This window comes from Pipra filicauda, unplaced genomic scaffold, assembly GCF_003945595.2.
Source record: "Pipra filicauda isolate LSUMZ 115617 unplaced genomic scaffold, ASM394559v2 scaffold430_size1018388_pilon, whole genome shotgun sequence".
NCBI lineage: Eukaryota > Metazoa > Chordata > Aves > Passeriformes > Pipridae > Pipra > Pipra filicauda.
The window spans coordinates 528,281-546,397 of NW_024104566.1; the positions used below are offsets into that span (position 1 = coordinate 528,281).

Genomic DNA, 18,117 nt, shown 5'->3' on the forward strand with positions numbered 1-18,117 from the left:
ATAACAATGGGAGCAGATGAGAAACCTTATTTATATGCCAGTAAGATTTTTAACTGCTATCTTTCCAGTATCCTAAATCTTCCCCAAACAATAATTAATGAACAAGCAAATGTTAAAACATACAGAACTGTAAATCTAATATTTAGCTATTATAAATGCTGGAATTAGAATTAGGGTTCAAGCATCATCTTTTTCAGAAATCCTACTGAAGTGCTGCAGTTTATCCAGACTATTTTATTCCAATGTGCTTCTTACTAGACTAGTCAGATTCTACTTTTGGTTCCTTGAAGATAGCACTGTGAGAGGGTTTGTGCTTTTTTTGCTGTGCTTTTTATTTTGCTTTACAATTACTTCTTCTGAATCTAGTATTCACTGCTGCCATCTAATTTTTTTTGCCTTTTAGTTAGAGAATTTGCTTCCTAATATTCAGTTTAGTATTTAGCTCTTCAAGAATGCTTCAGCATTACATCTTTTCTAGTTATCAGAACACCTTCAGTTCTTATCTGGATTGTGAATGTAATTTGAATCTTCTTGCTTTTATTTAGAGGTTGATTTTCTACATCTGTTAGTGAAACCAGCTGATGAAGTGTTAAGCCTTTAGACAATCCCCACAAAATCAGTTTTGTTTCCTTTTATGTACATTTAAGATTATAGGCTAGTTTCTTGTCAATCTACCTGCACTCTCCTAACTCTATGTCCCTCTCTTGTATAAAATCCACTCTGAGACTCACTCTATTCCAGTTAACACTGTCAGTGGGCAAGATAACCTCTTTCCTAATGCTATGCTCGATACAGAGTAACGATGCCAAATGTATGCATAGTGACAAAACAAAAACATGCTTTGGTTCATTCTTCATCACCTATTGACATTTAATGCCCTTTCCCGTTCCAGAACCTCTAGCATCTTTTGTATTTTTTGTTTGATTTGAGCTTGCTGTCACTAAATTAAAAACCTATTGCTAGACAAAACTGCATCTTTAACAGCTTGATCAAATCTTGACTGATACTAAAGGTTATGAAGGTAGTGAGGGTGGAGAGCAAGATACAAACATAAAACAATGTGTCTCTGCACATCCAGTCACTGCCATAAACATTAATTTGACAGATATCATTAATTGATAATGAAGTTGAGTTATAAAAGCTTCTAGCAAATATTTTGTCCCAGAGACCATCCTTTCCAAAAGACAACAGTTTTGGATAAGCACTTAGCTGGAAAGTAATTATAATGTATGTAGCATGTTCAAAATAAATGCTATAAGCAAGAGAGTCTTCATCATCCCACTGACTAAGCTGACTAAAATGCAGTAAGGTTTAAGGCATTGGAGCATATTTCTTTTCCCACCCAGGTTGCAGATCATTGCAGTGAGTGGCAAATGGTGGTGTCACTGTGGTGTACAACAGAAGGAGGCAGAAACCCCTGTGCTTTACATATCTAATGGAACAGATTGCTCTAAATCAGAAATGAGTTCTCTGCAATTCATCTGTTAAATTTGTAGCCAAGGAGCTTTTGGAAAACCAAAAGCAATGAAAGCAGAAACCTAAATATGATAGAACATTTGCTGCTATAAGTATGTTCTTTTCGTAGATATTTCTGGAATTCAGAATTGATTCTGAGCAAATAGAGAGGGCAAATTCTAATAAGGGAACTGAATTTACATCTCTTAAATTTTACACAATCAGAATCATTCATGTGGGTAAATAAGGCCTATACCTCACTACTGACAGTCTTTTGACTGAATTAAAGGTTCAGATTTTGTTCAGTAGGTGTAAGCCCTATTTACAATGAACATTTTAGATATAAAGTTAGAAATGCAGCCATGGAAATAGCATTCTGAGTGGCAGGGAAGAACACAAAACAAAACAATAGAATCAACCATGAACAGGAGCAGGGAGATCTGCATTATCCAACCCATAGATGCCCATAGTTTGATTCTCACAGTGGAGGGTGGCACATTTCAAATATAGCTTGCATACAATATTAGCGAGACATCACAAGACAGAAAAACCTTGCATGAGCATTGGCCTATACCTTAAAAGAAAACACTGGTAAAAGGAAAGATAACATAAACTGATAAAATTCTCCGTGCTCCAAACCCATTGTTTTTCAATAATATCTCTATGAAACAAAGATAACAGATTCTGAGGAAAATAACAAAGTGACAATGTCAAGTTCTAAAAAGAATGGACAGAAAATTTGACTTGAAAAACAACAGTTACTTCTACTCAGTAGCTAAGCACCTGACATGCTACATTAGGTGATACATCTAATGGTGTCACCATGTCACCACAGACACGTCTCAAAGTTATCATCACTTTAGCATATCTAAGAACTCTAAACCAAGAACTTCAAAGTACTTCCCTTGCTGCTTTGGATCTCACTACCATGTAAAAACATTGAAGCATGTTAATATCTGGGAACTTGAGTCTGTCTGTCTTCCCACCAATCAGAACCTACTCTGAGAGGTTCTGACCATGAGTCATTTCTCAAGTGTACATAATGGGTCAGTTTGAGCTAAAAGCTGGTGCATCCTGTTCCTGATTACAAAAAATAAAGGAGGCACTTTAAGTCCCTTTTTTTTCTTAAAGTGATTGCTGTACTAGTGAAAGATGCCAAAATGACAGCTCCATAAGATAAACTTCACCATTAATCACAGGGTGGAAACAGTTGAGCACAAAAGTCAGCAGAGCAGACTACAGAAGCAGCTGTGGTAGTTCATTTCTTACCATCCTGCCACTGCATCTGAGCCAGCACTAATTCCCCAAGCAATTGCTTTCCTTGCTTTGTATTCTCAGCTGATATTCCAAAGTATGTCAGCTAGGGTTGGGTTCGGTTGTTTGTTGTTCTGCTTTGTTTTTCCAAAGGGGGAAAGACATTTCAAGAATGCAAATATATGTAGCCCCAAAAGGATAATCCATGTCATGTAGCTTTATCAGATAACAGCCAATCAAACTTGCCTAATTTTCCATTAAAATCTTTACTGCACACCTATTTTCGGCTCTTGAACTGATTTCAAGTCAGCGTTTCTAGTGTAGTGTGCCAAACTAACTTGCAATCAGTAATAGATTCATAAAATAAACTTTTAACAATCCTCATGTTATTAAAATGGGTTGGTGATGGAAAGAGGAATTTGCTGATTTATTCAAATTTCATGGATTTCTCTGTAACAAATTACCATTGAAATTTCAACCTGCTTTTTAGCATCCCAAATGACAGGAGTTTGGAGAGCTACTGAAAGACTCAGAGCTCAGAAATAAGTCTTATGGTCTGATAACAGACAGGAAATCTACAACTACAGGGAATGCAAAATAACATTAAATTCCAATCATCCTCTGAAGAGAATATATGAAGCAAAATGTTAAATCACAATCCATAGCAAATTTGTCTACATGATGAGCAGTTCCAGACCAACAGGCTTAAGCTTCCAAATTCTTTCTGCTCAAAGAATGAAATGAGAAAAACAACAAAAAAAAACCCAAAAATGGAAAGCAACAAAAGCTGCAAACATAAAAATATGGAAAGAAAGTACAATTAAAAGCATCTGAGAGTTCACATCTTTTACTGCCTCCTAAGAACAGACTGTCTAGAAAACCAGACAGATAATATTAATGAAGAATCATAATAAAGGAGCTGAAAAGCGGTAACATTTCTCTGTCTGGACCCAATAGTTACCCTAAACAAAAATTCTGCTTTCCCTGAATGGGGAAGTGGTTTCAAGTCTTTAGCCATACCACAGGTAACAGCAAAAATATTAATTTCTTAATATTAGAATAGAGAAACACAACTTGCCTGGTAAGATCCCCTAAATAAAAGACATTTAGTGATATTATTTAGATTTCAAGAGAGGTAGCACCTTGTCTGTGTTTTAAATTCAAATTACAGGCAGCTGCTGCAGTAGCTGCTTAGTCTCAAAGTGGGAGCTGACAAGGCCAGTGAGAGATGCAGAGAGGGACAGCTATTTAATGGTGCAGAGACCTGGAGCCTTGGACTCACAGGGTGAACACAAGGTATGGGGAAGGGGATGAATACTTTCACCACAGGCTGTGAAGCAGCTTATACTAAAGAAGGACTAGGGGTTTGTAAAACTACCCAGGAACAAAGCAGACAATAACTAGCAGACAATAACTCCACTGATCTGCTCAAATGCTGCCCTACCAAGATTGGCTTTCCTTCATCAGTCTAAAGGACACCTTGCTAACTTGAAGATAGAAAGGGTAACTTTTAGCCACAGACTTTATCTTTGTTGCATATAAAGGGATCCCTGTCAGGAAACTGCTGTTTCCTATTCTCCCATTCCTCTTACCAAATCGTGCAACAGTGCTGTGTCTACTTACTTTTCATTTTTGCCAAATAACAGCTGCATTTCAAGGGTGCTTCACAGATACATTCTTGGACTGTAAAGCTCTTTGAATCAAATGCCTTGTATTCGTGTACAGTGTGCCATGAGTATTGTCAAGGCAACCCAGGTTCAAAGAGAAACACAGCAGTTGCTAGGAAACATTATAGCAGAAGAGAGATGGGGAGTTGTTTATTGATACGTATCTGTTTGAAACATCAATTACTGTTATTTGGGGTATTTGAATCTCAAACCATACCTGTATATTTCTAATTACTAATTCTGATTTAAATTATACTACTGAAAGAATCCATATGTATGCCAGCATTGCTGAATTAAGGTCCCATAAGCTCTAAGACCATAAACAGACAAAAAATCTTGGACTTTTCTAGTATCAGCTGATGGGCTTAGAACACATTTTGGAATACAGGACTCTACCATGCTTGTCACAGATCACCACCATCCCAGAGAGCTGACTGAACCATAGGAATTTATTTCCATTCTATGTGGGCTTAAGATGAATTTTTATCAAACCTTCTGAGACAGATGTTAAACAAAACAAAACAAAACAATGAAAAACAAAACCGAACCCAACCACAAAAAAACCCAAAACACCCCTTTCATTTACTTTCAGACAATGGAATTATTTGCATAGTTGCTTGAACAAAGCACATAAACTAAATCAACATTCCTGAAACTTTTGCAAGCAATAAGCAGCACAAAAACTAAGACACACAGTATTATGTAAGCTATTCAGATTAATAAAGAAATAATGTCAGAGCAAACACTCTCATCCTCTGTGTTTATTGCAGAATGGAAAGAATTTCCTCAATGTAACTGAGACAAATAGTACATGAGATCTAAGAGGCAACAACAACAAAAAAGAAAACACAAATTTTTAGAAGTGCAGTAATTCAGTTACATATTTTAAGCAATAACAGGAAAAAGCATGTTAGGAAAACTTTGCTAAGGTTGCCAAGTCAAACAGTAGGAAGGTGAACATAATACAAAACAAATCCTACAGACCTTTCATCTACTTTTTTTTTGGTACATATATTATGACGGTATCTGTGCGAGATAAAGATTGTGAGAAACCTCATTTTTCCAAGAAAGCATTCAACAGCTTAAAATTTCTTCAAATTTCTTTCTCCAGAAGGATAACAGTGCCAAATTGGATAACATGATACAGAGATTTCACAAAATAGTCCTGTTCACAAAGGAGAGCTATCCTATATTTAGATGAATCAAAGAACAGAGGGAATAAAAGTGCTACACTAACTAGAGTAATAATAATATACAAGTAAAAGCAGCAGAACATGGGAAAGCTACTAAGCTATAAGAAAACCCAAACTAAAACTATTAAAATGGAAGGTCTCAATTCATCATCACTTGACATTGCAAGTCTAATAACATGTAAAATGCAGCCTTCAGGCATAAGAACAAATAGAAAAAAAAATCAGAAATCTTAGCACGTCACACTACATCAAAATCAGCATCAGCAGGAGTGAACTAGTTTGTTAAAAATTTCTCATATTGTAAAACTTCATAGAAACAAATCAATTTCAACAACTTCTCATTCATCAAAAAATAAAAAAGAAGAAAATCCACAGGAGGCATTTCAGCAAGATGAAATTCCTTTCTCCAAAGTTTACTTTTAAACCCCAATTTATATAAAAGAAAACAAACCAAACACCCAACTGTGAATAAACCTTTTTGATTTTAATGAAAAATAGAGCATTTTGTCTGACAAAGGCAGCTATAGCTGCTGTCTTTCTTTCTAGGGGATAAAAATATGACTTAGCTGGACTCATACACGGCCCCAGGTAGGTTAGAATTGTGGGGATCATTTGGAGTAGCACATGCCCAATGCACATTTATTTTCCCCATTTGAATATTTTGCCCAGGCAGAAATGAAGGATTTTTTACATTGCAAAAAATGTACATTTTTTACATTGTGTGCATCTCACAGCTCAGCTGCAGCCACCTGGCTCCCAAAAAGCCACTCTGTAGCACAGAAATCACCCTGTCACTCAGGGTACCTGTGCAGCACCTGCCTCATAGCCTCAGCTCTTCCTGGGTTTGATGAGCTCACTGAGCACAGGGTATGAAGCCCAGGCACATGCACTTCCATTTGGCAAATCCACAAGAAACATAATGTCAACCCTCTTCTTACTGCATTATAAAGGTCTGCTACACAGTACACTAATACTATTCTAAGAAACAACCACTTGAATACAGTATCAGAAGAAAAGTCCTATATTTCTGCTTCTGAATTGATTATCAGACAGAGCTGAAATTAAAACAAGAAAATGTATAAAGATATTAACACAATAAAACTGCAAAAAAACCCTCAACTTGTATTGGGAAGTGCCTGTAAGCTTTGTTAATTGAATACTGTTAACCATCTCAAATATGAACGATATCCATAAGAACTATCACAAGCTGACAAATTGTCCATCAATACCTACACACAAAAACAATTTTAAAAACTATCCTTGACAAGTTTTGAGTTTTTGATGTCATCATAAGTAGAATTATGTTAAGAAAATTGTCATGAACACAATTATGATTCCATTCTCTGTCCACTTTCAACAGCAAATTAAAATGAAAAAATATAAGTTTTCCATCATCCACTTTTTGTAGGCTTGATTCTTCCTCATTATATTGTGATTATCTGGGTATAGAACTTTTACACTGAAAAGGTTGCTTTCAATATTACTGGTCATAAGAAGTGGGTACAAATAATAGGATCCTGAATAGCAGGGTAAAGATTCATCCTATCTGTTGGGGACAGATAAGTGCTCATGAACAGATTTATAAAGTGCAGATGAATTCCAAGGGAGCATGATCTGCCAATCACCCTGGTGGCTTTGGGAGACAAGTCTGCTGAATGGGCACATTATCTTCCAAATAACTGGTTTTAAAAAGTAAGTGCTTTTAATCCGACTCTGTTGGAGTTCATAGGGTAAAACCAGGATGACAATTTTAATGTCCCACAAGTTTCTACAAAGGAAAAAAAGAAAGATCTACAATATAAAATTTATTTCTCCCACTTATAGTCATTATCCAAACAATAAACTGGCACATCAGCTAAGAAAGAACAAATGTATCCTACTGTGAACTAATTCCAGTTTCCACCCCAGAGCACAAGCCAAACTTGGGGAAAGAAGTTAGTGATTTTGGTCTGCTCTCAAATAGCAAAAGCAGAAGTTCTCTGCTCAAGGGAGGAATATGGAGAAGCTTTTTGTGTAAAGTTTAGGGAAGCACCTGCATTTTGGAACTTTTTCCCACATAAATTTGCATACTTAATTAACAAATTTTAGCACCTGAAAATTTTCATCATCCCTTGCCTTCTTAGTAAAATTATATAAATCATTGGGATTTCAGAGTTTAAAATGTACTAAGGAGGTAACAGCTTCTAGGGTTCAACTTCCTCCTTTTGCCTCAAATGTGATTTGCAAGAATTCCAGTAGCCTTGATATAAATCTTAAAAAAATTATGTAGGAATATGATACATATTCATCAGATATTGCAATTAGAACACTGAAGTAATTTATGTGTGTATTACAGACAGTAGATGGGAACTACAATATTCAGATATAAAACTAATAAAAATTAAATACTGAAGTAACTGAAATTATGAGCTATGCTTTAGAGAATGTATCACTGTCCAGAAATTAAGGTCACAGGCTATTCAAAGACCATTTGTTGATACCTAACAATACACAAGCAGAAGTGGCTTTTTCCCCTTTATGGATTTCTCTTTGTATCACCCAGCAAAAGGAAACATACCAAGACAGATGGTACATTAGCTGCCAGTTTGTGAAAATTGCTCAAAAATGGGAATCCTTCAGTGTCCAGGATTATCTTCCTAGCAACTTCCTTATAGCTATAATTTACTGATAAGAGCTATATGGAACCAATACATAATCATGTCTCCATCAGCTTTGTAACTTTAGAAATATTTTCTTCCTGAGATCACCTAGAGAATTTCAGCTTCCCCCAAACATTTCACAGCAGGCAGAGCTGTAAAATTTGTACTATATATCACCTGCAATTTGATCATTTGATCATCTGTGTCAGCCAGCATCGGCTCTGACTTCAGTACTCACTCCCGCAAAGCAGTTGCTGTCTGCGCTGCAACTGCCCGAGGTGGGCCAGGATTGATGGAGACCCCACAAGACATCATTACAGACTGCATGATAACTGCCCTGGAAGTCAGAGAGCTAATAGAGAAGTCAGTGAAACCCATGGCTCTTCACGTGTCACCTGTGGGTTCCTTGCAAGTTCAACATTCATCGCAACCTTACCAGAGCTCAACATTTCTCAGATCGGATAAATGTATCTTCCCAAATTTAACAATCTCAATAGGAAGGCTAGATCAGAAACACAGTCTTCTTCACAGATGGAAGAAACGTACCTCATATTTATGAAGTTGCTTGAGCACTAAACTACTACAATTCTTGAACTGGAATTATCATTGGAACTGTGATGAACCACTTGAGTCAAAATTCTGATTTTGTCAGTAACTGTAGCTATCACCATGCAGGCTTACAGAAACTGTTTCTAATTACTCAGCTAATTGTTTGGTGCCAGATATTATTTAGATAGATCAACAACAGGGCAGAGATTTAAAGAATTATTGCTCATCTTAGCTCTCACAAGGATTCATGAAGTTGCCTACCATTCAGATTATGCATTTGATGCTCTTATACTAGTCCTATGTCAAAGCAGAAAGGGGAACACAGAAAATTTGAACTGTCTACATAAAACCAGACAATAAATCCGTCAAAGCAAAAAAAAAAAACAAAACAAGTGTGCAGAAGGCTGTATTATGTGTCTGTCTGAGGTCCTTTTTATCATGACTATCCTATAATCCCATGAATCCTTCATTCCTGGTCTTTTACCCCCTGGCCCTCTGTACTTGTCCTGTGCATAAGTATAACACCATTATAGGAAATCTAACTGCACACTTTCTTTTTCTGAAAATAAACAGATACTAAGCCCTTTTTCTCAGTCACGTACTGTGTAAGGCTAAAACTGAAATCCAATTTCAAAATAAGAAAAAAATTTCAGGGATTAGCTCCAACACCAGCACTTGCTGCCATTATACTTCTCAGCATTGAAGCCTCTTTTGGAGTGTTTTACTTGCATCTTACTCCACCACTAACTGAGGCCAGTCAAGGCTGAAGCTTGCTGTGCTAACACATAAGTGTACAAAAATCAAAAAATAAACAGTATACGCAGAAAGATTTGATGAACAGAAGATTCAAAAGAGGATTTGTTATTTCTATTTTGCAAATGTGCTAATTCAGAGAGGAAGCAACACTGAAACAACAACCTCCTCAAGGTCTGACAAGCCCACACCAAAGCACATCTACCACACACTGCTCTGCTAGCAAGTGATTCTGACTCTCTTTCTCATTAAGACTCTTCAAGTAAAATAATCTCAGGCTTCTTGAACTCGCACTGGCCAGGATGATCATGTCTGTCACCTATCCTGCCTTTCAGGTTTTATTAGTCATACGTTTAATCTGCTGTCCAAGACTTCAGCTAGTGACTTTGTTCTTTCATTTTATGTGTCAGAAAAGATATGTAGTTATGAGGAATGACTATTTTTTAAGAGGCTCTTTATTTAATATACATGTAAGCTCTCAGTTCAACATCTAAATGAGGTATATGTTTGCAGGATGAACTAACAGCTCAGGAGGGGGCATTGAGGACTGCTACATAAATAAATCTGCATTTCTAAGTCATCTGTTTACCTATTCAAATTATTGAGGCATTTCAGGTCAATACAGCATAACTACGCCACAAAATATTTTGAAAAGACAAACAGGCACTCATCTCAGTCAAATAACCAACTGCTTAGTAAGATCCTAACAAAAACTAAACATAAAATCTTTCTTAAGCAGACCAAGCTAAAGTCCTAAGATGTGCAAACACCACACACATACGTAAAATTACATTTTATTTTCACACTGAGCAATTCCTTGTACTTTTAGTTTCTTGAGCTGCTATTCAGGGGCAGCAAGGGCAGGAAATGTTTGCAGAACAGCTGTGGGGGAACAATCAGAGGAAGAAGTGGCCTGTGGGTGTCAACCCTGCGGGACATCCCTATTGTGTCACACCTTCCTTGGGGTCCAAAGGACATGGGAGGGGGGGAAGCCTCTGAGCGTGAGGAGGAGTTGTGCATTCCTTCAAAGATCATTTATGCCTTACAGACTTGGGCAAATGAGCAGCTAGCACAGCACTCACCCTGGTCATGCCTGAGCCCATTCTGAGCCTCCATGTTTCCACTGGGAACACTTTTGTCTCCTGGGGAGTGAGGTGGAAGTACAGCCAGTAGATTGAACTAGCTTGTTTGATGGTTTGTATTGGCCTAAGCCTTCGGTCAGCTCAGGAGAAAGATTTTTCCTGCAGTTGCCTCCAAGTGTATTCATCTTCATGTTCGGGAACAGGCTGTTTTCCATACAGATGAACAACACAGAAACATGGGACAGTGTGAGCAATGAAAAGTTTAAATGCCAAGCTTCACTTGCACAATAAGTGGAGAGTGAGCTACCTGCAGTGCTGGGATCAGAACCTGCACAGCAATATCTGAACTACCAACAAGCAATATTACACAAACAGGTATTTTCATCTGTGACCTTCAGAATGCTTTATAAATATTTTTAACCATCATGATTCCTAGATGACAGACACTTAAACAATCTTTAAAAAGTTATCTGGCATTTTGTAGAGAGCTGCCATGGCTTTAGCACTGCTTTCATACACATTTTGAGGCAGCCATCGAGTAAAAATAGGGGCCAAGATAGCGCTAAGTAAGGTAGGCAGCTGTTTGATGACGTTATCACACGTTTCATTTTATGGTAGCAATATTCAAGCAGAAAGGCAACTCTCCACATATTTCAGCAGCTGATGACTTCTCAGGCCCTAAAATTGTTCTTGATAGAAATAGAAATGATAGTGCAAAGACAGGAAACACTTTAGACATAAGTGCAGACACAGCCACAGAAATCACTGAAGAGTAAAAATTGATTCCATTTGCTAAGAAAAGGCAGACACTTTGAGAAGATTAGACTGGGTTGTGTTATTCCATTAGAAAGCTGATGAAGTTTAAGGCTCAGCAGAGGCATTCAGATTAGGTCTATGAAGAGCTAGTTCTGACAGAAACATGCTGACTAAGAAAAATCCCCTTCTATATTTAAAAATTGTAGCAGATGGTGCTAGCAGTAGGATGCTGCATCAAGTTGTTATGACTGTGGGCACTGTCATCTATCACTGAAAGTCTCAAAATGCCATCACTCTACTGCAGGTCTCAACCTGAACTCTGCAAAATGCTCCAAGTACTAACATGATTTACTGGGTACCAGTGGCCCTGGGTCAGGTTTCTCTGGAAAAGCTTCAAAAATTACATTCCTATGGCTTAGAAGGATTTGGGATGCTTTTAAAATAGTCAGGATATTGGAGGTCTGTACCCCTTATTCAAAACAGTGTACTCAAATACCCTGAGTAAAAATGTTCCCCCAGTTCCAGCATAAAGCCCAGAGCTTTTGGAAATCTTGGGTATTTGTATATGGCATAACAGAGATATTCAAGCCTGTTAGCATGCCAGAAGGGATGTGAGCTGGAATGTGGCACAGAGGGGACAGCTCATGTCTGTGAAACATGGCATCGTTAGCCTTCTTGGGAGCTACGAGGCACGTGGGTTCAGGGACCCTTCACTGAATGTGAGGCTGAACACAAATAGGCTTTCAGCTGCATCAGCTAACAAAATCATCCTCAGGCTGAAAAACGTGCTGCCCCTGTCTCCCCTCCTCCTCCTCCTCTCCGAGGAGGAGGCACAAGGGACTCTAGCAGTCTCCCTGTCCTCCTACGCCACTCACGCTGCTTGGAGCAGCACCACTCCATCCCACCTACCTCTGTGCTGTGCCAGGGAACCAGCCCCTCTTTGCCTGGAGGTATGAAAACGCTCACACCCACATCAAAGCTAAAAATCACACCACCGTGTAGCTACCCCTCCTGGTCACCTCTGCTCTTTAGCAGCATGTGTAATCATCTGAACAGAACGAGACAAATCAGTGGAGAAATTCCCTCACGGCCTTCTGAAAAATCCACAGTATTTTTTATGAGTTATTAAGCACACAGCCCTGCTGAGCGATGATTTTGGAGTTACAAAGGTATTCACTACAGGAATTTTTTATTCTTTTTCTCTCTTGCCATGGCAACGAGGGTATCGAAGTACTTCAAGAGGAAGACAGCGCCTCACAGGATACACAATGTTTGCAGCACATCTGACTTGTTTCTTTTCTGTAAAGATTTAATTATTTTTAAAGCTGTCTTGGAAAAATTGGTTGAAAAAAACAAAATCTACACAGCACAACTTTTTCTGCCTGCTTTAACAAGAGGATGTGCATACAATCTACACTCCATAAAATTTTAGGAGTCCAAAATTCTAACAAAGGGCAAGGACTGCAAAACAGGACCTAGTCTGTTATCTTACAGTTAGAGGGCATACCTAAAATAACTGGTAAAAAATACTAGAAAAAAAAAACACCAAACAATTTGTCTTTTAAAGACTGTTCTGTAAAGATTTGTGGAAATGTATTAATTTAATTTTTTTTTTTTTAAGTTCTCAAAATTCAGGATCCTGCTTCTGCATATCTTATCTGCATGCCAGTAGCTGATGCCTTTCCCCAGTTGTACAAGACAACAAAGAAATATAAGGGAAAATTAACATACCTAAAATAATACATATTTGTAGAGGGAGGGAATTGATAGCTGAAAGACTCTTTTAACCCCAGACAGTAGCATTTATCCCAATCACAATGAAGCAGGATATGTTCTCATTCCTAAAATAGTTAAAATTATTACTGTGCCATTAGGAATTTTATATGCCTGTTGGGATCATGACACAATCAGTAGACATGCAATGGTAAAGATAAACTTCTCCAATTCAACAATTCTTTTTAAGAGGTGCCAAAAATCAGACTGATTTCCATAAAAAAAACAACACCCCATTAACAAGAACTGTCTTGCCCTTCTCTAGTTATCCTTGTTGAGGCAACCAGAATTGTCTCCCTAATACTTATTTGAACAAAGATAAAATACTTGCCTTAGGTAATGTCTGATGACAGCAATTTCAGCCTGTTAGCTATAGTAACAAAATTGTTTATGCATACTTGCTTTTGTATCCTTTTATTTCCATACTGTGGAGCATAGAAAATGGGAAGAATGAAATATCTTTCCACATTTTTTGGAAGACCAAAACCAACTATAGTCAACCAACAGACTCTTAGTGGCTTCAGTAAACTAAAGAATAAGATAGAGCATGTCTCTACTCTCATCCTTCTTCCAGTATTTTAATATTAAAAAAAAAAAAAATCGTGAAATTGAAATAAAACTCTTAAGAACTGCCTGAAAATAGCTTTTAGGCTTTGTAAGACAGAAAATCACACTGAAATAATTTTATTCTCATATATTAATTTCCAAGAATGAAAAATAATGAATGCTTCCACTAATAAACACTTCCCAAACACTTGCACACTTGTACTGATTGTTGTCCATTTGCTGAAGAACAACAGCCACCTACTCTTATGCAATTTAAAAAACAGAATGAAGAACAAATAGCCCATTTCTATACAAACTATGACAGATTTTTTAGTTACCTTTAGCTACCTGTTTTTTAATTGGTATATAATATCCAACAGTTATTATATTATCCTATTGGATAATATATGCACAATTGAGATCTGAGGAGGAAAAGTCCCATCTGTTTTCAAAGTATCGAAAAAAAATTTCTTGAACACTGACTTTATGAAATTAATTACAACAGTCTAAAACCAAAATCAAATTCTGCCCTTCTTTACCAACTTAGTTTTGGAAAGTGTTCAGACATTCAATAATTGTGTTACTGCCCATTGTAGAACAAATGCAATTTCTCCATCCAACCCCAATATCTTGTTTCAATATCCTAAAATCTGTTTATTATTGCCTGTTTCTCAAGTAAGTTCATTTACTTTTTTTTCCTTTTTATTTTTTCTTCTTTCTTTTTTTTTCATATGCTTTATTAGCAGTCCATAATGCACAATTGAGAGGAGGCTTATTTCTTCTGAAGAACAGTATTTCCATGGCAATACACATCACGTGTAGCAACAATCTCATACCATCTTTTCCCAACACCTACGACTGCTGGGGCTTAGCTTAATGTTATATAATAAAACACAGTACAAAGAACACAACTCTCAATGGAGACTTTAGTGCTTCCCTTATGTATCTTAGACATTCTTGGTTTTATGAGGGCCTTCAGGTCATAATGTTTCTTAAGCAACTAGAAGCTCTTTAATTAGAAGCAGGTGCACACAATGTTGGCACACTTTTCCGGAGACAAACTCACCTGCTTAGACTCCTAATGAAGTAAAGAATGGATGACAACAGTTAGAAGACCAGATGTTTGCTCTTACTTCTTTCACAACTATTCTAATGCAAAAATTTTACTGTTACAAAACCATTAAAATTACTGGGTTGGTTTTTTGCCTTTTTTTTTTAAATTTCGCAGTGGGTGTGAAGCAAAGGCACGTAGTAGGACATGCAGTAGCACTATTTGCTTTTACCTTTATAAATGTCATTACATCAGTATAGATAATGTCAATAACTCATCTTTAGTCTGACATATCAAGCAGACTCACTGATCTCTACCCAAAACACGCAGCTGTCCAAGTCAATTAAACCTGTTGCATCTGAGCATTCAAAGTTAACATTGAAATAACAACTCTGGTCAAACTCTGTAGTGTAGGTGATTCATATTTGAATATTACTGTGAAAAAATGAAGATAAATAAGAAAGGAATATATACACCCTGATTAGTCTCTGATTTGGTGGGCTGTGCCCATAATTTTTACCAATACAAGCCTTTTAGCCTTAATAGCAGCATAGCAGCCATAGTTAGCAACATTTGTCCCAATTCCCCTGTCCACAAGGCAAAATAACCAGTTGCAAGGAAAGGGTTGAAGTTTGATTGTTGTGCTGTTAAACCTGGAGTCAGTTTTCACCGTACCAGAAAGACAGCACGATTGACATAAAAATGAAGATATTTTGACATGCAAACTGTCTATTTTATTTCTAACCCTCACTGATAATTATCCCACTTTCAATCTGATCCAGCTAAGTGGGAACACAAAAGCCTATTATAAACTCAAGCATATGGCACTGATCAAAGGAATTTAACTTTCTTTTCCAGGCTAAAATTATTTTCTTTAGTAACACCAGAAAGCAGCATTGATCTGATGCTTTCCTCTTCATGTTTCACTTCAGTAAGATAACAGAAACCCAACTGCATTGTCAGCAATGGACATTATCTTCAAGACGAGTGACTTCAGTCCTGCTACTCTTTTAATAACAATACCATTTGTTTAGTAGAAAGGAAGCTGGATGATTGCTTATGTGCAAGCAACAATTAAATCTGAGAAAAAGACTGCTTTTGTAATATTAATCTGGAAAGGCATTATAGCATTCCCTGACAAATGAGTAGTTTATGGATAGAGTGCCTCAAGAAAGGGTTGGCATCAAGAAGACTAGAATTTAAATTGCATAAAGTGAAATTAAAATTCTGATTCGCTCTAAATAACAGCTCCTACAACAGAAACATCTGGTCCAAAAGAAAATTCAGTGATTTGGCATTGCAGTACTGCATTAAATATTGATACTGATGTTGAATTGACCCTGCTGCCTAATGCAAGAACAGCACGTGTCAGGGTCATTCTAAATAGTACTGCACTGAAAAGTGGCTCGGCCTTGCTGCTGAATTATCATTTCAAGCTTTACAATGTCATTCAGGAACAGACGTGGCTCTAAGTCTTGCTGAGAAAATATAGTAGTTGTTCAGTAAGTGAGGAAGGGGAGGAGTGGATACAGATCCAATCTAAATCAGGCAGCAATAACCACTTTATGCCATGCCAGTTTGTGCACATACTGATCAGCCCTAATGGAGGGATTTCTCAACTTCCTTGCATAAATACATGTCCATATGTCAAATACTCCATGCTTCTGCCACATCAGTGGCACATATATCTTTTAATATATTCATAGATCTTAAGTCTTCTGATCTGGAAAATACTCTGACTGCAAAACTACATAGTAAGAGCTAGAAAGCTTTTCTCATCCCTTGCTTCACTGAGGACTTTCAAGGGGCATAATATACTATTTTCCTCTCCTTTCCTAAAAGAAGCTTCTTTCCAGCTGTGGTTCTCAACAGCCAAACAGCAGTAGCCAGTGAAGAAAGGTTCCAACCACTTTTACATTTACATCCTCTCATATATTTGTTTGGTACCTCAGAGAACACAGAGCTAAGAAGAGAAATATCATTTCATTGCAGTACATTGCAGCTCCAAAGAAAGAATCATCTATTACTTCTTCTCAGAGAAATTGCCTTTTCAGAACATCGCACAGCAAACTGAGTCCTTTTACTCATACCTGCACGCAACTGCATCTGAAATAATGTCCTTACGTACAGTTTACAATGCTTTAGCATGACAGCAACCTAGCCTTCAAGCTGTTCAGATGAGCAGATTTTGTACAGTGATTGGCTTAGTGTTAAAAGTCTCTATGTTAAATTGCTGGAAGAGGAACACTGCATCAGTGAGGACTGTTATCGTGCATTTCTTTTGTTTTTTTGGGCAACGCCAAGCAACACAAACCATTAAACAAACTGAAGCATTGTGGAAGATAAAGACATCACATAAACTGATGGTGCATGCCAAAAACTCTCCTCCCCTGAAAAATGTGAGGAATTTGCATTGATGGCTTCAAGAGTTTACATATGGTTCAGTGATATTTTTCATTCCAGAGTGATCAAAAGTTGTTGGGGGGAGGGGAAGAAGAGAGAAGGGAGAAGACAGATGGCTAAATGCAAAAACAGAATTAATAAATATTAAAGAGGTAATTTTTTTTGTAACTTACACATGCAAATGCCTATCTGATCACAAAAACATAAAATATATACAAACATTTTGAGTCTTCTACAACAACTTTTGTGTGCTGTGGGTCACGGTTCCCAAATTGGTTGTTCTTTCTTATTTAATTAGGCTAGGAAATCCGTAAGGCTGCAAAATGATTGTAGTAATCACTGCACATACAAGTGAAGCATTCCAAAGTTAGGAAAGGCCATAATTAAAGAGGTCTGTATAATCTTGACTTCACACCCTGGAGTGTTATGATCCAGCCTTAAAGTGACATAATCATACTTTGCTCTCTGTGTGTACACAACAGGCAGCACTCAGTGAACCAGAAATCAATTAACAATTTGTTTAGTCTCTCTGTTCAGTGCAAGCTATCACGTGCTGACATAAGACATAATGACAAATTAAACGCTAACCAAAAACTGCTTTAAGACAGGAGTCTTCCTGACAGAGCTTTCCCTCAGTGCTTCACCAAGAGTCTTTACTACACCTGTTATGGGAGGAGGAACTACTCTCTTCTCTTTGCAGCTGTGAAGTTTCTTACTCAGCATCAAACTTTGGATTGCAGTTTTGAGATCCAATGTAGAAAATCTCATAAGCCCATTTCCATTAGACTAGTAGCAACCAACTAAAGCACGTTCCAAATAAAAAACATGCTTCTAATTGAAGCTGTCCTGTTCTAAAACCAAGCAGTTTCATCCCCAACTATTTACAGAGGCCTTATAGAATCAGAGACATTGAAATAAATCTGAACTTGCAGACACAATAAATCCTCAGATTCTCTCAAAATCCTCCTGTGTCAGTCATTTTCTTCAAAGCTGTTG

The 18,117-nt window shown here is 37.3% G+C and overlaps 1 protein-coding gene and 1 long non-coding RNA gene across 3 annotated transcripts in view; one reads left to right on the top strand and one right to left on the bottom strand.

Annotated features, from left to right (window-relative positions):
* The window catches only part of LOC120324135, a 137,919-nt gene extending 133,515 nt beyond the window's left edge, over nt 1-4,404 (bottom strand). Inside the window, exon 1 of the long non-coding RNA XR_005565152.1 lies at nt 4,333-4,404. This is a non-coding gene — a long non-coding RNA (uncharacterized LOC120324135). The remainder of the gene's footprint in view (nt 1-4,332) is intronic.
* RASGEF1A (RasGEF domain family member 1A) overlaps nt 1-18,117 on the top strand; it is a 160,296-nt gene that overhangs the window by 66,452 nt on the left and 75,727 nt on the right. The gene's annotated exons all lie outside the window — the stretch shown is intronic.